The sequence below is a fragment of the Leptonychotes weddellii genome, chromosome 1 (genome assembly GCF_054177405.1).
Source record: "Leptonychotes weddellii isolate Sample4059 chromosome 1, ASM5417740v2, whole genome shotgun sequence".
Lineage (NCBI taxonomy): Eukaryota > Metazoa > Chordata > Mammalia > Carnivora > Phocidae > Leptonychotes > Leptonychotes weddellii.
Genome location: NC_138369.1, coordinates 150,544,335 through 150,566,436, shown reverse-complemented (window position 1 = coordinate 150,566,436; position 22,102 = coordinate 150,544,335). Strand labels below are relative to the sequence as shown.

At 38.6% G+C, this 22,102-nt stretch overlaps 1 protein-coding gene across 3 annotated transcripts in view; it reads left to right on the top strand.

Moving 5' to 3' along the window:
* Positions 1 to 235: 235 nt before the first annotated feature.
* LOC102738075 (filamin A-interacting protein 1-like) overlaps positions 236 to 22,102 on the top strand; it is a 235,283-nt gene continuing 213,416 nt past the window's right edge. For all 3 annotated transcript variants that reach the window (XM_081797967.1, XM_081797965.1, XM_081797970.1), the window contains exon 1: positions 236 to 700. The gene's annotated coding sequence lies outside the window, so the exon portion shown is untranslated. The remainder of the gene's footprint in view (positions 701 to 22,102) is intronic.

Genomic DNA, 22,102 nt, shown 5'->3' with positions numbered 1-22,102 from the left:
TTAATGTCCATCTGGGCATTTATTTCTAAGATGCTGGCCCTGCTGATTGTGGTTCACAATATATTCAGGGCAGTGACAAGGCAGAGAAAGGGACCCAGGTTGTCCTGGGAAGTTTCTTCTCTCAGCCAAGATGTGCAATATGAATTTGAAATTACCCAATAGGGTGTTTCAGAGCTGCCTGCCAATGGGTCTTCTAATCTAAAGAGCAGCTGCTGGGCACAGGCATGCAAGCGCGCGCACACACACACACACACACACACTCACAGAACCTATACCTGCCTCTACTTGTCTGTTCTGGGCAGATGGCTCTCGGTTTTCGCCTTGCCTCATCCTGCAGCCCTCTTCAGTTAGACCCTTTCTTCTGTGGAGACTGGCAAGCCGTAGGGTGAGGGATTCGGCAAGGTTGCCTGTCTTCAGAGTATGAAGGACACTGCCCGGAGAGGGAAGAGGGTTATATTTTGTGTTTGGGCCCAGTCAGTACTGGGCTCCCCACTGCCTCTCCTTTGCAGAACTGTCAGTGGCCTCTGGTTGCAAACTCTCCGTGGCTTTGTAGCCCACAAAACAAAAACTGAAAGAGTGTCCAAAAAGAAAAGAAGAAAACATTGTTGTTGGTCCCTGGATCTCACTATTGGATTTTGGTGGGGATGAGAAGAGAGAACTAGCGGGCATAATCAAGTAAAGGTACCTCCTGCACAGTAAGGTAAGTGTTCTATCGCTGCTCAGAAGAGGCTTTAGGGGGATGTTTCTATCTTATCCAACAACCAGGAGCAGGATCTTCTGGATATTAAACAAGGGAATGTAGTAAATCTCAGGCACGATTAAGAGCTTCCGACAGATGACTGACTTTCAGGCTAATGTGAATAAGAGCCCCTTGCAAAATAGAGGAACTGTCTTGACAGTAGGTGAGTTTTGCTAAATTGGCAGGTATGAGAGAAAACCAAAATGAAATTGGAAATTGTTATCCTCTAAGAGTTAAGACAAATGGTCAAAAAATTAAAAGAATAGGTTTGGGCAAATGATTTTCCTTATAACAGCTTGCTTTTGTAAACTGCTGTGAATGATCAATATATAACTTCGAACTCATCAAAATGTGATGAAAATGGAGATGTACATTGGATTGGAGAGGAGGAATTCTTTTTTCATGGAAAGAGAGGAGAAAGCAGCATCTTAACATGGCAACTAGATTGCATTTTTTTCCCTTACTTTGTTCACGTTTTTTGGATGAATGGGGGTCAGAGAACAGAAGGATATTTTTGAGGTAGGATTTTTAGAAGATCTTGGGAAATACCTATCAATCCAAAGACTATGATTTGATATCTATGGGCACATCTCACTGTCAATGGGAAATGATGCCAGGTTGTTGCCAAATGATGCCAGAGAGAGTTCTGCTCACTGTACTTGCTCTATGGGAATATTATTCAATGTTTAGGGTGCCTCTGTAGTTTTGAATATAGGTGCTCCATTCAGCATAGATACATGTTAAGCTAAAATGCTTGTGACATAGTCAGTTATTCCTTTCTCTTAATGGCAACTGATGATCACATATCTTTTCACTATCTGCACAAACTTTGGGAAGATTACAAGAAGTGCAATACAAATATTGCTTGACAACACAAGCATATGCCATCTGTGTATTAGGTTTGTATAAAGCAGGACATAGGGTAGTGTGCTACTGGAGAGAATTCTTTCAATTTATGACAATGTTCCTCTAGCTATAATTGAAAATGCTTTCTCTATGATGAAACTTACCAATATATCAATTTTCTATCCCTCAAAAAAATATTCTAAGTAAATATATCTCTGCTGTTATCAGTTAACATTATTATGAAACTCCATAACGATTAATTAAAAATCAGCATAAACACTTTAAAAGCTGTTTCCTATTGAATATTTCTAATGGCAGCAATAATTTTCATGGGCTATTTCCACTTCTTTAAAACAAAGATGTAGAACAATTAAGACAGGTCACTTTGATGAGAGTTTTCCAAATAATTTCCCAAAAGAATGCAGGGTTTGGGTTCTTATAATAACCAATGCAAAACTGCACTATCAAAAATCTGGGGCAAATAAAAGTACTCTTATTAGCAAAGGTAGTGCAATTTATTTAACAGTCTAGCTTCTGTCCACGTGTAATTGTCTTTTTTGCTTAAACTGTTATTGAACCAAAGAATTTGTTAGCCAAGAACTGGTCTTAGTTAGGTGGCATTGCCAATGGAGATGGAAATTCTTTATTGTGTTTTCAAACTGATGGTGCATTTGATAGAGCACTATCACAGGAGACTGATATTGCAACTTTCCAAGAGTTGGACAGGTCCAAGGATGGGAAAAAACAAAAGTAGAGGGCCTTGTAGTCTTTTCTTCAGAATAGAGTCCATATTATTGTCTTAACCTAAAGCAAAATTTTCATTATCACTGAAATACATGTCCAATATGTCCCATTAAAAAAATTTAAAGAAAAAAAAATCCTAGTTCCTTTTATTTACTTCAAATAGAACTAGTGACCATCAGCATTAAATAACCACTCATGATGAGCACAGAATATTATTTGTTTCAGTACAATTAGGGGAAACATTTTCATAGTAAAGGGCTTAATTTGTTTGCTCATTTGTTCATTCACTCAGCAAATATTTTAGAGTGCCTACTATGTGCCAGGTCTTACTATGTGCCGGGTTCCTGGGGATACACCAGTGAATAAGGCAAACATGGTTTTTATATGCCCTGAATTATAGGGATCTTCACAGAGGGGCTGATGGCTGGTGATCTGAACCTATATATTATGCATTGTTTACCATGGTAAGTATTTTGTTTCTCATTTCTGATTAAAAGTTTAGGACCAGAAAACTTTCCTCCCTACTTTAAAAAGGGTTATTTAGTGTCTGCAAGGTATGGAGACAATTACAGAGACCAATTCAGCATCAAATAACCAGGCTGGATATACATTTTAGCAGAAATACTTGAGCCTTCTTTGAAGGATGTTGACATTTCTATTGCAAGCTATAGATGTTAAACACAAAAGGTTCACATAACTGATACTGTTTGCTTCTTCAGAATTTGGTCAGACAGGAAGTCTCTAAGGAAGACATCAGAACAAAAATCTGCATGATAGCCTCACAGCTATCTGGGGTTCAAATCTGACAGAAGTTCAAGAAATTTCTGTCTAATCTGTTTGACAGAGACAGTCTGTCATTGGAGGCTACATATGAAAGAATGGCAGTACCATGTTTCTCACCCTGAGGAGACTTTTTATGACGGCCTTAATCATAACAACAATGTCATTTTACCCCATGAGGTATTTTACATTGTTAACAGAATTCAATTATCAGTCACTCACTTGATCCTATAGTGATCCTGCGTGATAGAAAAGGCAGGTATTATCCCCTGTTCAGCAGATGGAAAAACCAGGTTTTAGACACCTAAGGGATTAGCACAGCTAATTTTCTCTCTAATGCACAGTCTCATAAGTAATTTCTCAAATGAAAGAACAGTAAACGTCTGAGTTTTCAACATGAGTATTCACAGCTCCAAACTCTACTGTTTGAAGGTGATAGCAGCCAATTGGAAAGTTTATTGACAGAGGAGAGCTTCAGGCCTTCCCCAACCCGATTCTCTTCTTGCCTCCATTTCCCTTCTACGTACTCACCCCACAGTTCTTTCTTTGGGCCCTTGAAAAAATCAGCTTAGCTGCTAAAAGAGATGAAAGCTACTTCTTTCTTCTTTTTAGTACAGGAAGAGTGTATCAGTATATTCACTTATATGTGAATGGAAATGGAATTTTAAGCTGCTGGTTAGTGCCACCAGCCTGGCAACATAAAATATCGTCTCATCAGATCATACCAATTATCCACCAATCCAGATCCTGCTTCTGATAGAAACATAAGTGGGCCCTTGAGAGAAGCATTTTATCATGGGTAAGAGAGACTATCCCAGGAAAAAATTCTCTATGGGAAAAAACAGTAAACATGGTTAACTGAGAGCTATAGCAAGGTAAGTGGAGCTGAACAGAACAGTCTTAAGTGAATGAAGAAGGTCTTTCCAATGAATTTTGAGAGAGCACACTGATCTGCTGAGAACTAAGCTACTGAGGTAGCAGTAAGATACCACACATCACTTTTACTGTCTCTTAACAGCTATGACCCATCAAATACACAAGATTTCATTTCTTTCTTACATTTTTCCTGGAATTTATTATATACCTATTTAAGTTTGTTTGGAAACTTTTCCCTTCATATTAGTGGCTTGGAATGAATGTCACAGGTCTTCATGGTGGATCTAGGGACAATCCCTTGACTAGGAAAGTAGAATTCAGGGGATGACAGCAATGTAGATAGAGGCTGATTCAGTGCTTCTCCTTAGAGCTGATGCTCCTGGCCCTGAAACAGAAAGAGACAGGGGCAGCTGCCTCTGAGCCATGGTAATAAGCTGCCAGGTTGTAAGTAGGGACACCAACATCTTGGTTTTCAGCTGCTCTGAACATCTTCACACGAAGCTATTTTAAGACCTTTTTGCATTTGATCAGGGAGCATGTGGGGTTAAGCCTTGTGTTTTCCATTTCAGTTTTAGATCCTAAGCAGGTGCAGTTTGTACCTCAGAATTTAAAATCTTATTATTGTATTTTCCCCCAACCGATTAAAAAATAACTTTATATTAGGGGAGAAATGCCTGTGATTGAGATGGAGACTTGTTCCTTAAATAAGTTAAACGTGTTTAGTACTTGAATTAAAAAAAAAAAAATCACTGACATTTTTCATCCTAATTCTTGTTTGGCAAATTTTGGTTAAAATATGAAAGAATAAAATTCATTTGGCTAGAGTTAGAACAATATTTAACTATTTGTGCTAAGGCCCATTAATGTAACTATATTCTATTTATTATGCTTATAATATTGCTGACAAGGATACCATTTTGTATTAGGAACATTTAGGATTGTCTGACAATATCAAACTGTGATTTGCCACTTGAACTTTGACAATTAGAGAAAAGTATCCTCTAAGACTCAATCCATTTGCTGAAGGTTCACAGAATTAAAACAAAATCAAAAGCAACACAAAACAAAAATCCTTTCTTTTAAAAATGTTTTATGCTAAGTATGTGCTAATTCTTCTACAATTTATATAGGTCTTCCCTAGTCTGTTGAAACTTTGTCTCTAATGATCCACCATACATTCATGCAACAGAACTAGAACTGCCCATTCTTAGTTTAAAAAATACATTTGTAGGGTTCAGGAGATTCAATAAGCAGAGGAGTTGGAATCTGCTGCTTGGATCCAACTCTGGGAACATAAAGGATAACCAATTTTCCAGGTGCACCTGGGACTGGGGAGTCCCCACAATCCAGGACTTTCAGTGCTAAAACAAGGACTGTGCTGGGAAAAACCAGGATGGTGAGTCACCCTAATTGGAGGAGAACACACATCTGAAATGACTAAGCTATAGATGTTCACTGCTGTAGAGAAATGGGGTATAAGAAACCAAGTGCCCTAATCCTCAGTCTGGCATACTGTACACATGGCAGACTTCTTGTTTAAGGAGCAAGTGGGGCAGCGAGATAGGGGTTTGGTCACAGGAATGATCTATTTATAAACTCTCACCCTTCCTAACACAAGAGAATATTTGAAAGCACAATAACAGAGCATCACCTTGAAGCTTGGGGAGTTCAAGTTTCCCAGTGGATTTGCCTGGCTTCCCACTGAAAACAACCAAAACCGAGACTCCAAGATTATAGATATTCCATTGTATGGGAATGTGGGGCATGAGATGTTTTAGCTCCAGTCTTCAAGTTCCCAAAACTACCTGAGGTCTATTCGTGACTTTATTTGATTTATCTTGGCACTAGCTCTACTTGAGATGACATGTCCTCATATTTCTTCTCCAAACAAGAAGACTAAATATGGCTACTGCTGTGGTCTGAATGTGTCCCCACCAAATCCATATGTTGAAATCTTAACTTCCATATGTGGTAGAATTAGAAGGTAAAAACTTTGGGAGATGTTTAAATCATGAGCCCTCATGAATGCCCTTATAAAAAGAGGTTCTAGAGAACACCCTAGCTCCTTCTGCCTTGTGAGAAAAGGAGAAGTCAGTGACCTGGAAGAGGACCCTCACCTGACCACCCTGATCTCAGACTTCTAACCCTCAGAACTTTGAGCAAGAAATTTCTGCTATTTATAAGCTACTCACTCTGTGCCTTACCTATAGCTAAGACAGTTTCCAACATTTTGAAGGGTGGGTATGTGTAAAGAAGTTACTAAGGACTCTATCTTGGATTTGGGGGAAAGGGTCATAATGAAACATATCTGCAGATGCAGACTGCAGTATCTATCTCTTCCCTCGATGATTCTTGAATTTGATGCTAATATAATTTAACAACTAACTGACACATCACTAACCTTAAAATGTTAACAACAATATTAATAGTGGTTTCATTTGTAGTTGCCAAAAACTGGGAACAATCCAAATATCATTCATCTGGTGAATGAATACATTATCCATTATATAGTACATTCATACGATGAATTAAGAATACATACAACAACATGGATGAACTTCAGATGCATTATGCTAAGTAAAAGAACTCAGACCCAAAAAGGTAAATACTAAATGAATCCATTTACATGACAGTGTGGAAAATGAAAAACTAAAGAGACATAAAACAGATCAGTGGTTGCCAGCAGCTGGTCCTCAGGGGAGGGGCTGACTCAGAAAGGGGTGAGAGAAAACGTTTTGGGGTGATGAAACTGCTCAATGTCTTGACTATAACATGATTTTATGAGTTGTCAAAACTTGCAGAATTGTACACTATAAAGGGTGAATTTTACTGCATGTAAATCATACCTTAATAAAATAAATGAAAAAAAGATGTTGGGGTCACTGTCTGTGTGCCTTCTACTCTAAACTTCAACCAGCATACTGTTCTTTGATGTTGATGTACTGGAGTTCTTGTAGGATTTCAGTGGGGGAAAAAAAAAAAAAAGAAAGAAAGAAATTACAGGGTACTAAAATAAAGGAAAAGGAATCCTTCTAAAATAGCTGATATAGTCCACCCTCTTCATTTTACAGATGAAAAATGGAGGCTTGAGAGAGTTTTCCCAATGTCTCAGAACTAGTCAGAGGCAGAGCAATATGCTCGTTTTCAAGAGATAGTAAACAATGATCAACCTACAGAAATTCAACTAACTACTCTTGTGTGACACAGACTGTTAAAATTGTACGGTCTAATGAAAAAAAGCCATGGTGCAAAAAAAAAAAAAAGTAAAATATTTCAAGTAGCTGCCTTCCAAATGTGTTGAGAAATTGGCCAAAGACTGCTGGCTTCTGAGAAATATGCAATTACAAGGGAACATCAGCTGATGTTAGTAGTCAATAGACATTATTGCCTGTCCTGTACGTGCCCAAACCCACAGTCACCACCGCCACCACCGCGGGCGCTACCACCTATACCCGGTATGGAGGGGAATCCCAAAAACAAAAGAAGATGACCCAGGCCGTGTTTGGTAAGGACACACATGTATTCTTTTGCTTACTTATTTATGTAGCAAACAAATGCCAAGCACCTTCCTGGGTCCCACAATCTAATGTTGATCTCGGAATCCTAGTAGCATCTAGATAAGAAGAAATGCCCAACCACTAGAACAGAGTAAGGGCTGTCTGAATGGAATTCATCATTACCAAACAAAACGCCATTTAGAAAGAACTAAACCTATAAATCGATGTGTTTATTATCATACTACATAATGCCTAAGAGTGTGGCTTTTCCCAGATGGCATCATGGGTCCTAATTCTAGTTCTGTGTGATCTTCAACAAGTTACTTAACCTCTCAAGGCCTTAAGTTTCCTTAATCATAAAATGGAGACACTACCTGTACTTGCCTTGTTGGGTCCACTAAATGAGGAATATAAAGTGTTAAGTTCAGTTAGTGGCGCACAGGAAGTGTTCATAATCAGGAGCTATCATCACCATTATTATCAACATAGAAAACGCACACCATAGTGCTATACACTATGTTAGTGTTCTAACAAAATTTAGTCGTGGAAATGTGGTCTGCCAGGGCCTACTGAGAAATTGATCAATGCTACAAGGACCCAGAAAACACACAGACATGAAACTTTGGATCCCCTGGACCAAATTAAGAAGTCTTCTTCTAGACCAAATCTAGAAAACCAGGGAACTAGCATTTAAATAACGTGTTTTCTTCAGGACCCTAAGAATCACTGCTCTAGACACTTCACATGCACAGACAGTATGGATTTAAAATACCACATTTTGTGCTTTTGGCACTTAAAAAATAAACCCAGAAAGCTGATTATTAAAAGCAAACCATAAATTTCCTTGATCTATGTTACAGAAGTAGAAATATCCTTTTCCTTTCCCTGAGATTCCCTAGCCATTAGCAAGTAACTATTTTTTTTCCCCCAATTCTCTTGCTCTTTCCTCCCATAAAATTTAAATCACGTATGGAAGTTCCATACTCAAAACGTGATAATTTATGGGCCTATTGCCCAGAAGATTCTGAGGAGACAATGAAATTCCTAAATGTGCGCAAATTATTCCGGGATGGGAAATGACTCTTCCTGTGTAGCAGTAATTATTTATGTAACACTACCTTGGGAGAATGTTAACAGTAGAGTATTAAATTACTCTTTTTAAAATGAGGCACTTCTACAGGGTTTTATTTGTTTTTTCCTAATTTGGAAAGATAGCATTTGCACACAGAACAACAAGTTTTACTATCCTATTGTTAAGTGGGTAGGTCAAGTTTCAGAAAGACTGTACTGATGCATTAAATACCTGCCAAATGGAAGTGGAAGGAAGGCTCCAGTTCAAACCATTACACAGTTGTGGATCCATCACCCTTAAAGTTAAGCAAAGTGACTAGGAAATTCCACTACCAACAAAGTGCCAAGAGGCAATAATGCCCACTGAAGGGAGAAAAACTTTAGTTTACCTCAAATTCACATGCACTTAGTAATTTTCCCAGATGGTATTATAAAACTGCAATCATGACCTAAATAATCTAGTTATTTTGGCACATAATTTTATTATTATGTTCCTTTCCACATCTGGATAGTTCATTTGCACAAGGAAGGCAATTTTGGTTGGAAAAAAAAAAAACAAAACTCAAAAGGTCCAGCTAGGTCTAGTGGAACTAATCTGTATATAAACAAGGATTTTTTTTTTTTAACAGTATGGAAGAACATAAAGATTTTCACCTGTACTTGAAGCACTAAAACAGTAGTTCAGTTTGAACTGGTAGCTACAAATTTACATCTCTTGGCTCTGTCACAAAATTGACAACGATCTTATGCTTTTAGAGTTAGATCAGATACATGTTAGTGGCAAAATGCCAGTCGCCGTTTTAATGGGGCTTCTGCATTTCTACCTTTTGCCCTAGTGACCAGAAAATTGTTCTTAGAGTTTCCTTTAGCACATTTCTGCTATTTTATTAATTTTCAGTAGTTTTTATTCTTTTTAAGCAGGAAAATGAACTCTGGTATTTAAAATTTTCCAAACATGTGAAAACATACTATAGGAATCAGAGTATTGGCTGGATTAGTGGAACACTCAGACACCACTTGAGTGAATTCAATGGGGTTTAACTCATCTGAAGGATTCCAAAAGAAGCTTTTAGGAAGGAAGGTGAGGAAGATGAGCAACATACCCTAGCAGAGGCAAGGGTGTAAGCTCCTGGATCCTAAAACTCTCACAAGGGAAAAACTATTACAGGAGATGATGCCCACGCATGAAGACAGATCTCCTTTTTCAACTAAGAATCATTCTCCAGCTCTCAATAATTCTTTGGGTAAAGAACCAGAGTGGGGTTTGTTGGTACAATCTTTCACCACATGGCTCTAGATCCTCTGCCACCGTTTTGCTCTATTTCTACCAGAGTCCTTCTTGCTTCAGAAGGCGTATGCTATCTTGCATAATCCTGAGATTAATAAATCTGACCAGATGGGAAGGTTGTTGGAACAGATACAGATTAGCCAACATGCAGAATGAGTGCAGGCTAGGCTGGCGTAGAGGAGGACTGAGCTTCCACCAAGTCTGACATCATCATGTGCTAGTGTATAGCCCTGGAGGTGTTCCACAGTCTGGAAGCCTGGATTTCTGCTTGTAATGGTATCCTGATAGTACCAACTTGTTTCTTTGTCCTTTAGATGAGTCCACCTCTTCTGATTTGCTGAAGTGGTACCTAGGTCTGACTGTTCCATCAATCCCAGCCTTCCCCTGACAGTAATTTCATATTTTCTGCATATCATATGTATAGCACACATAGATATTTATCTAATCAAAACCCACAGGAAGTATATTCTGACTGCCTTGGTTTTTTATATTCTAGACTCCCAAGCACAACTCCATCTAAACCAATAAAACGCATTTGATGGCAAGAAGCTATGTAAAATGAATGACTTCCAAGATGGTTTTAAGAAACAGTGAGAAGAGGAAGCTCATTGATAAAAAGGGTTTTGTTTGGTGGAAGGAGAGATTACAAGGCATTTTCAGAAGCTTAATTGCATCCCAGGAGGTTGAAAACCTGAGTCTGAGGTATGCCATGTGGAGAAGGGAGAGTGAGAACAGTAGTTAAGTATGGGCTTACTGAAAAGGGAACCAATCTTCTGAAACATCTCCTGGGATTCCATCACCTCGACCTTGCAGTTGTTTTTCATTTCTGCTTTCCAAACTACCTTTGTGTAAGGATTAATGACCTTCCCTCAGCCCATTAACTCAGATGGTCATTAATCTCCAGGAAATACTTGTCAGTACTGCTTAAAGGGTACATGAGAAATGCCGTGTTTTAGGTTAAAAATGGTTAATCTTACAGCCCTTTAACTGCCCTTTTCAATGATTAGAGTGTCTTCCTGGAATTCCCTTTGTCCCAGAATTAGTTAACATTTTAATCACAGTATTACATGTAAGCTATGAAGTTGTCTGACTGCAATTGCAATTGATCCAAAAGAAATGCCTTCCTGGAGTATAAACTGAGTTTTAAAAAAGCATGTTTCAAAAGGATATTACTAGTCTAAATTCCTATAATACGAATGTGTTTCATGTACTTGGAAACTAAATGTTGCTTCCCCCAAATCAATATTATTGGTCAGCTTCAATTATAGGCTATTTCAGTTTTGATCTTTGGTAGGCAAATACACTATCTACTAACTCAGCTTTATAAAAAGGCTAGAAAAAGTGACATAGGCATAAATACTTGTATGCTTTTAGAGGACTGTTTATGAGACTTATTGTTAGGTGTTCATGTGAACACTGCCAAGACAAGGCTAAAAGAACAATAGCTAGAGCCAACTATAGTAGAAGAAACAACTCGTAAATGAAGTTTATTATAAATGTAAATTGTATCATGAGAAGACAGTTAGGTAAAGGCAGATATTTTAAAAGAAAAATTAGAATGAAAGCACAGGTAGGGGTGCCTGGGTGGCTCAGTGGATTAAGTGTTCAACTCTTGATTTTGGTTCAGGTCATGATCTCGGGGTCGTGACATCCAGCCCCGTGCTGGCCCCACGCTCAGTGGAGTCTGCTTGAGTTTCTCTCCTTTTCCCCCTGCCCCACTTGCATTCTCTCTCTTTCTCTCTTTCAAATAAATAAATAAATAAATAAAATCTTTAGAAAAAAAAGAATAAAAGCACAGATAAGGTTTTGGCTATAAAGTGACTATAAAGGTATAAAATATGGAAGGGAAGAAACAAGGATGGCAACACCTGGGCAATGAATGAGCTATGTTAAAAATGGTGGTACTCAGCTGACCAGTCTCTGGGGTAAGAGAAAATAACAGAGGGGAGCGTTTTCATCCCCACATTTCCTGAATTTCTCTTCAACTTGAAGAGAGCTAACAAGCTGAGGGCATTGGTGTAAATCACCAAAGCAGCAGGGCCAAATTTACTGCTACTCCTGCAAAATGGTAAGAGAACCTCAACCCTAATCTTTGGATTCCTGGGCTTTGCAAAAGCAAGCCTTAGTCAGCCAGCTCTGCCCTGGATTCTTCTCTGCCTTGGTCACTGTCCTCTGGGTCTTGCTAAGACAGGCCTGTGTTCCAAACCATTGTTCTTTAAACAAAGTTGTAAACTGCTAACAGTTTTGTTTAAAAGTTTGTAAAATGATAACCACATTGCTACATCTCTCTGGAGTATCTCAAACAAAATGTGGTTCAAATTTCTTGTTTCAAAAAAAAAAAAAAGAATCTAAGAGCTATTTAATAAACAAAGACAACCAATGTAGTTAATTGGCTTTGTGTGACCACAGCTATGTCATCTTGGTCTTCTATTTCCTGCTTAAGGCAGAGGTCAGAGTGAGCCATTCAGTGAAGGGGCATCCAACCAGTCCATCTGGATGCTCTGCCTGAGCAAGTTTCTATGTAGTCCCCACCCTGCAACTTGGCATGACTGATGGTGGAGGGTAGGTAGAGAGGGCTACCTTCACTACAGGCTGGTCTCTCCAACCCAAACACACATAGACAGCATTTACCTTCATTTCAGGGAAATGAGAAGCCACCTCTCCTCAGAGGATGACTAGGAGCCCAAATTTGGTGACCTGGTCTCTGGATCTACAAGCAAATAAGGGGTGAAAATGGACAATTCTACTAACTGAAAACCTCTGCATTAATGCAGCTGATTAAACAAGCTACTGGGAATCTTGGCAGGGCTGTCCATGCTCCGTAAGGGTGATCTTTATATAAAGATAAGCTCTTCCACTGATAATATCTACAACACTCAGGGTACAAAAACTCCTTTCGTTAGGGTAGAAGAAACAGGTTCATCTTAATGCAATAATTTATTTGAACAAACATGCTTATTGTAAAGCCAGTGAGGCCAAATCCAAATGTTTTCCTGTTTATATTTCCCAGGGGGAAGTCTGTAACAGCCCCTGGAAGTGATCACCCTAGGGCTTCTAACACAGTCCATGCCAGCAGCCAGCATGCACCCTCCTATCCTTCACTATCCAAGCTTCCTTTCTGCTCCATACTCACAATGATTGCCGTTACCTGCCCAACCATTGCTTCCAATTTTCCAAGAAAACCAGACTCAAGATTTGAGTAACAAAACCCTAAAGACTCACAGAGAGGGACTCATGCTTAAGTAGATTTTGTAAAAATTAAAACAGCTTTCGTGTCACTGGTTTTGTTCCATGCTAATACCTGGGTAGCAGTCCCCAAGGGAGCAACAGCAGCCTTCAAAACGGAGCTCCTCTGCTCAGCCGGAGACTAAGTACCACATGTGTCTTCCTGGCCCACTCTTCCATTCCCACCGCTCTTGCTGCCATTCTGAGATGCTGCCTGCTTCACCGTCTCAGGGGGCCACTAATTCGCTTATGTTGTGAGACTTCTCATCACCAGTTTCCTTTTAGAGGCTCTTGGCCTGGGCGCCTGGGTGGCTCAGATGGTTAAACATCTGACTCTTGATTTCAGTTCAGGTCATGATCTCAGGGTCATGAGATCGAGCCCTGCATCAGGCTCTGTGCTCAACGCAGAGTTCGCTTGGGATTCCCTCTCTCTCTCTCTCCCTCTGCCCCTCCCCTGCTCTCTCTAAATAAATAAAATCTTATAAAAAAAAAGAAGACTGCTGGCCTAGGATCACAGAGTACACAGGAATATATACAAGCTGGGGAAGGTATTTCACAAAGTCTAAATCTATGCACCCCTGTTCAGTTGGTTGGCTGAACATTTTTATAGCACATAGCATCCCACCCATCAACCACCCCTCCTCCACTGGCACCTGCACAGCCACGAGCAGACGGCTTTACGTTGCTTTTTCCTCTGAACTACCTTTGCCAATCTATTCTGTTCTGGCAGAACTGGGAGGTAGATGGAAAGGCTATTTTTGATGAGAGGGCTTAACAACATTCCCCAAACAAAGTATTTCTCCTACATACTCAAAGCATTATAAAACATTTTTTAAAAAAGATTTTTAAAATTTATTTGAGAGAGAGAAAGAGAGTATGGGGGGGGGAAGGGCGGGGGAAAGGAAGGGGCAGAGGGACAAGAAGACTCCCTGCTGAGCAAAGAGCCCGAGGCTCACCTTGATCCCAGGACCCTGAGATCACGACCTGAGCAGAAGTCAGACCCTTAACTGAGCCACCCAGGCATCCCTAAAACACTTTTAAAATACTTCAGTCCCTGACTCCAGAAAAAGAAGAAGGCTGGCTTTGCAAAGTGATGTCTTTGGTAGCCAAGTAAAGAGATAACAAATTCAGAGGAATCATAGTGTCCTTGGACTACCCAGAACACTGAGTAGCTACCGAAGGCAAAGCATTGTGGGGGATACAGAATGTAATAGGCACTATCCTTGCCTTTGAGGAATTACCAGTTTAGTAGAAGTAGGAAAAACATAAAAACTATTAAACAGTGTAGAATACAAAAAGTGTTATGAGAGAGGTACAGATAAAGTGCTGACATGGTTCAAAGGGAAAACAGAATTCCTACCTGCAGAGTTGCAGAAACCACATTTACAGTAAGGATCCAATTTCTACAAGCATCCTATACAAACTGAAGGCTTTTAAGGCTACTTCCTCTTCTTTTTTCTTTATTATTCTCTTTCCGAGGATATTTGTTATTCTCTCACTGCCCCAATCACTCCTATGATGGACTGGATCAGCTGGCACATGTGTTACTTTGAAGGGCATATTTATTTTTATGGCAATCAAGAATTCCAATGGAAGCACTTTAGTGAAAGCAAGGTTGTGAGAGTCATAGCTTTTCTTCAGTTGCTCACCTCTGCCTTTTCTTTGCTTCTCCTAACCTGATCCACCTTGAGGCCACTCTTACCAGCTGCAGAGCTGGACTACTTCTTTCCTTCCAGAAAAGTCTCTAGTCCTGGCCTGTGCCCACAGTCAACGCACTACCTCTCTGCATGGGCTATGGGGAGTTGCCGCTTCATCTGTAACATTAAGGGTCTCTTTGTAAAGGAAAGTGGGACATTAGCTGTGCCTGGATGGCAAAAATATTTCCTTTCCCAGTCTCTGTTATAAAGCTGTCTTGGATAGTAACTGGTAAACTGCCACCTATTTTTTTCACCACAGTCCAGTGAAAATTCCAATTTGTACCACATAGCTCTAGATGTCCCAAAGTACAAAGTGGTCAAGATTCCCCAAAATCTGATTGGCTTCACCCTGCATGCAAGTGAGAGGCCAGTGTCAGCCCACACTTCCTTCTCTGCTCTCCATTACCTGTGCTAAAAGACTGACAACTGACAGTCAGAACAACTGTCCCCTTTCCCCCAATCCCTTCACTAACTGCCTGGGAGAATTCTCTTCAAAAGACACCAGGACACCTTCACAGCAGTGCTCTACCTAAACCTGCAGCAAGAAAATTGTTAAACTCACCAGGTCTAAGACTCCACTAGAGGCCTAAGGGACTCTAGTTCTCATAGCCCTGGCATTCTCATCCACCAGTAAAAACACAAGCATCTCTGGTTAATAGTGTTCTCTTCTATTGTATTTCCTTTCACATTTAGTGCTGCTTCCTACCTTGGGTTCTTGCCATCCTCTCTGACTTCCCTCCAAATCCTTCCCATGGTGCTCTCTCTGAAGGCATGTGGAACAATGCAAAAGCACAGCTTTACACTCAGGTAGATTCTGGATTCAGTGATCCTAAAGTAGATTTGCTGTGTGACCCTAACTGATGCATATGGCCTCTCTTATGCCTTATGCCCTCATCTGTAAAATCCAGATGATAGCAATTAGTTTGTAGTGTCCTGTGAGGATTAAATGCATAAAACAGCCAAGTACAGTACCTGGCACATCCTAGGTGCTCAATAAATGACATATATTGCTGTTATTGGACCCCTGCATCCTTACCCTTCTCACAGTTCCTTCTCCCCGCTCCTGTTCCACCTTCCTCCAGGACATACAACCCTTCCTCCAGGACATTTAACCTCTCAGCCTCTTTTGAGAAGACTGTTCATGCTCTCACAGCCCAAGCACCAAGCCTGTCATGGTACCACTCTCCAGGCTCCACAATGCTACTTCCAGGTCATTTCTTTCAACTATCATATCAACCCCCCTCCTCCCCAGAGGCTCATGTTATTGCTCCATACCACATCTGTCCAGTTCCTAGTTCTGCCACTTTCTGACCTCTCCCCATCGTTCCACCTATTTAATAAGGGCTTTGGCAACTGGGTCAAACTTTTTTGACCCAGTTTCCCTCCTGATGTTCCCTCAACCTGAACATGGATAGTCTTTACAACAATGTGGCTTTAGAGTTTCTTGACTCCAAAATCCTGTGCATAGTCCCCCTCAGCAATCTAATTCCACAGCTACACCTGGAATATTCTCCCTCGTACACCTATGATACTTCACTGTACTTAAGTGGTCCACAAGTCTGTCTTTCCTTGGTGAGCTATTGGTTCCTCACTGCTAGAGACCTATCTTTTTTGTTTTTTTTTTAAAGATTTTATTTATTTGACAGAGAGAGAGAGAACACAAGCAGGGGGAGTGGCAGGCAGAGGGAGAGGGAGAAGCAGACTTCCCGCTGAGCAGGGAGTGCCATGCAGGGCTCAATCCCAGGACCCTGGGATCATGACCTGAGCCGAAGCAGATGCTTAAATGACTGAGCCACCCAGGTGCCCCTGCTAAAGACGTACCTTATCTAACTTTTTATCTTTATCCCTAGGACAGAGTCTGGTATATAGTGGGTGTTTAATAAATATTTATGGAATGGTTAACATGGTACATTTGTATAGCTTTTTAGAGCTTACAACATGCTTCTCTATTATTTCATTTAATGATCACTTTAGGAAGGTAGAAACATTACTGCAATCAAGGTTATGTGGTTAGACCACAGCAAACACCTGTATGTTATATCATCTACAGGCCAGCTGGGGCTATTCCTATCATCCCAGCTACAATAACAGCCCTCTTCCCCTACCTCCCTTGCCCTTGTATACTTGTTTTTTTGTGAAAACTGAAAAGAAAATTGTGTTGAACTATATGAATAGTTCTGAGAGGATTATGCATCACTGTGTTCCCAAGGGTCTTCTGCCATTAGACTATCCACTAAACTCTCAGGATCTTCTTAAAAGAATTATGTAATGTTATATTTCATTGCCCCCAGTGTGAACACTAACATGACAAAAGTTTGGTCTATTAGCCACATTAAATAGATTTCAAAACTGGAAAATGCAGAAATCCAATCTTGCGTTCTCTGATTAATTAAATCCTGGATTTAAGCTTCCTGATAAAGCCCACAAAATGACAATTCAAAACTCCTCTGGGTTACCAATGAAAAATGATCATTGGCAGAAATTTGAAAACTTCCTTTAAATATATGAAGAAGAGGTCTGCAATTGGCAAAGCAAAAATTGCTTCCTGAACCACTCCATGCCACATCCTATAAATGGCTAAATCCGTAAGTTCTTAACTGGAATCTGATTCACAGTCCCAAACTGTGAAGTGTCTAGTTTCAGGGAATGAATAAAAAAATCTTTCTTATCTGGGTCATTTGTGGTCTTTAAAATGTTTTCCTAGCTTAAGGAAGTCATTTTTAAAAAGGGATTATAGTTAATGGCTTCTTTTCATGGTAAGTTTCCATCCCTGTATATGGCAAGGATTTTTGTGAAATCCAAGTTCTTTAGGAAAGTTCTGCTGTGCTAAATGCCAAGGGATACAAAGTCTTCAGGGTTCTAGACACTTATACTCTAGTAATGAAGAAAGATATGCACAAAAATATCCATAGTACAGGAAAGCTTCCTTGGCATGTATCGACATTTATGGGCGGTAAGAGCTAAAGTTCAATTATTATTAATAAAAATAAACGACAATGATAGCTAACATTTACTAAGTGCTTGCTACATATCAGGTATTATGCTGAATACTTTGATGCAGTAACTTGTTTAATTCTAAGAATGTTGTAAGGTAGGTATTATGATTACCTTAGAGACGTTACAGATGAGGACTCTTAGTCTGAGAGATTCAGTAACTTACGTAAGGTTGAAAAGCTGGTCAATGATAGAACTGGGATTCAAATACAGAATTTTTGGGCTCTAAAACAAAGTGCTTATTCCATCTCATGTCCTTTTCCTGAAGCATCTCATCACCAAAATAAAAATCACTTTACTTTTCTTACCTATTGTCAGTGTGAATCTACTACATGCTGAAGGACACATGGGTATGCTTTCAGTGGGCTGTGCTACAGCTAGCCCAGGAAAGGCCAATGGCTTGGCAATAACAAATTACAGCATAGCTAAGAGTCAAAGTAGTCACTGACCAATCGTCTTGTTGCTTAAATAGATTTTGCTAGATTTTTCAAATAGCAATGTAGCAATTATCATCATTATGTCTAGCTAAACATTAAAAATTATCTGATCAGATATGCTATTGTTGGTAAAATTTTAAGAAAGTTTCTACTGAGTAAAAATATTACACAAAGCTATATAGAAAAAAAATGCAATAAAGCCACTGCAACTCAGAAGTTAGCAAGAATAAGAGCTGAATGTTTTGTTGAAATGGAGGCCCCAATCGCAGGTCGGGAAAAATTTAAAAACCAAGTAATAAGTCTTTTGACATTAGCTAAATAACCAAGAATATTAAAATCCAGAACTAATTATATGAGTCAGTTAAAAATTATGTTGAAATAACTTAATGATTTGGAAAATTTATAATATACATTTTTATGAAAAAAAATGGTTTGAAACAGTGTGATCCCACTTTTAGATGTAAATCTAACAAAACATGATCGTACTTGTATGCTGATAACTATAAAATGCTGATGAAAAGCATCAAAGATCTAAATAAACGGAGAGACATACTATGTTCATGGATTGAAATACTTAACATAGGAAATATGTTGATTTGCCCCTAATTGATATACAGGTTTAATGCATTCCAATCAAAATTCCAGCAAAATTTTCTTATATAGACAAGATAATTCTAAAATTTATATGGGAAGGCAAAGGAGCTAGAATAGCTAAAACAATGTTGAAAAAGAAGAAAAAAATGGTTGGAATCAGTGTACCTTATTTCAAGATTTACATAGGTATAGTAATCAAGACCGTGTGTATTGCTGGAGGGATAGACACAAAGATCAATGGAACAGAATGGAGAACCGAGATTTAGACTTGTGCAAATAAGCCTTGACAAAGGCTCAAAATCAACTCAATCAAAAAACAGATAAGTCTTTGCAACAAATGGTGTTGGAGCAGTTGGGACATGGAGTGGGGGTGGAAAGAACTTCAGTTTAAGTCTACCACTTTGAGCAAAAATTAACTCTAAATGGATCATGGACTTAAATGTAAAATATAAAACTATAAAGCTCTTAGGAAAAAAAAGAAAATCTTTGGAATCTAGGTCTAGGCAGAGTTCCTATGCTTGACACCAAAACCAAAATCCATAAAAGGCAAAATGGATAAATTAGATTTAATTAAAATGAAAAACTTTAGCTCTGTGAAAGACCCCTTGAAGAGGATGAAAGGACAATCTTGAGATTGGGAAAAAATATTTGCAACCATTTATCTGACAAAGGACAACTACCTAGAATATATAAAGAACCCCCAAAATTTAACAGTAAAAAAAAAAAAAAGGAACAATCCAATTAGAAAATGGGCAAAAGATATGAACAGATATTTCACTAAAGTAGATACACAGATGGCAAAGAGGCACATGAAAACATATTCCATATCATTAAACATTAGGGAAATGCAAATTAAAACCAAAATGAAATATTACTAAATGCCTATCAGAATAGCTAAAATTAAAAAATGGTGACAACAACAAATGCTGGTAAGGATTCAGAGAGCCTAGATCACTCATACATTGTTGATAGGAATGTAAATTGATACTGTTACTCTGAAAAAGTTTGGCAGTTTCTTAAAAACTAAAATATGACCAAGTAATTGTTCTTTTGGACATTTATCCTAGAGAAATGAAAACTCTTCTTCAAACAACAGCCTATACACAAATGTTTATGGCAGGTTTCTTTGTAATAGCCCAAAACTGGAAACAACCCAATGCTATTTAATGGTGAATAGTATGGTTATACTCATATGTAGAATATTACTCAGTAAATAAAAGGAACAAACTATTAAAAGAGACAACAACCTAGGTGAATCTCCAGAGAATTATGTTGAGTGGAAAAAGTCAATCCCAAAAGACTATATACTATATGATTCCATTCACAAAACACTCATGAAATGATAAAATTATAGAAATGGAGAACAGAATAGGGGTTGCAAGAGTTTAAGGAGGTGGTGGAGGTAGGAGGGAAATGGTTGTAGCTATAAGTCACCATTCTTGTGGTGATGGAAATGTTTTGTATCTTGACTGCATCAATGTTAATATCAATGGTTGTGATATTGTACTATAGTTTTGCAAGATAATGCCATTGGGGGAAACTGGGCAAAGGTTACATGGGATCTCTTCATATTCATATCTCTTCTTACACTTTCATGTGAATCTATAATTATCTCAAAGTGAAAACTTAAAAAGATCAAAAGTATAAATTTTGGTTTTTACATAAGAAAAAGAATGAGAAAATATGTATCAGAATCTTTACCTGTAGATAGTAGTGAATCAGTGACTTCTATTTTCTTCTTTTGGATTATCTGACTTTTTCTATAATATTATTTTAGTAATTAAAAAGTTAAGGAAGACATCAGCTATAAGTACAGAACTAAGCTCTAATGACATGAACTGTCTAACTCAATATACTTGGTGACATGTTAGGTGAGGGGTCTCTGTCTTGATTTTGATATTTTAAAGGGTCCAGTGGCTAGTGCATAAAGTGTTTAAAATGAGCTATCCTTGCCTTTTTAAACTTCACATTTTAATTCTTTCCATTCTGTATTCCGTATCTTCAGTTACCCAGTAACTTCTAATCTCTCAAGGTACTTATGAAATCACACAGATTCCCAAAATATGGGACATTCAGCATAAGGCTTGATCCATACATGAAGTTATGTACATCCAAGAGAATGACATATTTATGGACAGCCAAACTAAATGGAATTGACCAGAAAGTTCCAGAAGTTATACCTGGAGTTTGTCTCATGAGAAGAACAGAACTATGATTTTAATACTAATGTAACATTTTTTCCCTGACACTTAGTCACTTAATTCTAAAGGATGCTGAAGGCAGCCAAATAAGTCCTGAGGATAAGGTAGGAACTCAAAGTAGGTATGCGTAATTCTTTCTGAAGGGGGGCCTAAAAATAATGACAGTAATAATAAATTACTTTTGCTCAATACTTACTAGATCCCAAGAAGGGGATCTAGTTCTAAGAGCTTAACATGTATTGACTCATCTAATGATCATAACTAAGTCCTCCTCAAATGGGTATGCCTACTGGGTATGCAAATATTTTACAAGATGTGCACATGCAAGGGTATTTTAAGGAAATTAGTCTCCAGACCTTAGCTTTCATCTGTGCTTTATTTTTTAACTGCTTGAAAACCCACCTGTATTCACATGAGCTCTTTCACTTTGCTAAAAGGCAAGCTCTTCATCTAAGACAAATCTTATTAAAGTTCATTGTCCTGTACCCTGTTGTCTTTGGAGTATACAAACTTCCTGGAACTCAAAACATATGATTAGAAACACTGCTGGTTTCGTAGTCAGTGTTGAGATGTTCTGAATTCTTTCTTTTTTTTTTTTAAGTTTATTTATTTAAGCAATCTCTACACCCAATGTGGGGCTCAAACTCACAACCCCAAGATCAAGAGTCACATGCTCCTTGACTAAGCCAGCCTGGCACCCCGAGATGTTCTAAATTCTTAACAAAAGTCAAAATAGAACAGGTTAAGGATGCTCTTTCACATCTTACGTGTATGTGTTCTGGGCATGCTAAATTACTCAAAATACATACCTAAAACATAAACCTTTTCCCATGATTCCTTTCCAATTCTCTTTGAGTTACTCAGCAAGATAGATAAACTATTTTTTTCTAATCTTGTCAACTATGTCAGCCACACCAATTCTCACCTTATTTCATGTTATACAGTATTTATTCCTTTCTGTCCTTTACCAAAATAAACTCTGAAACCAGTAATGAAGTTTTAGATTTCACCTTAAAAATGTGTGAGGAAGTATATGGGGTTTTTTTTAAGATTTTATTTATTTGAGAGAGTGAGCGAGAGAGAAAGCACAAGCAGGGGGAGGAGCAGAGGGAG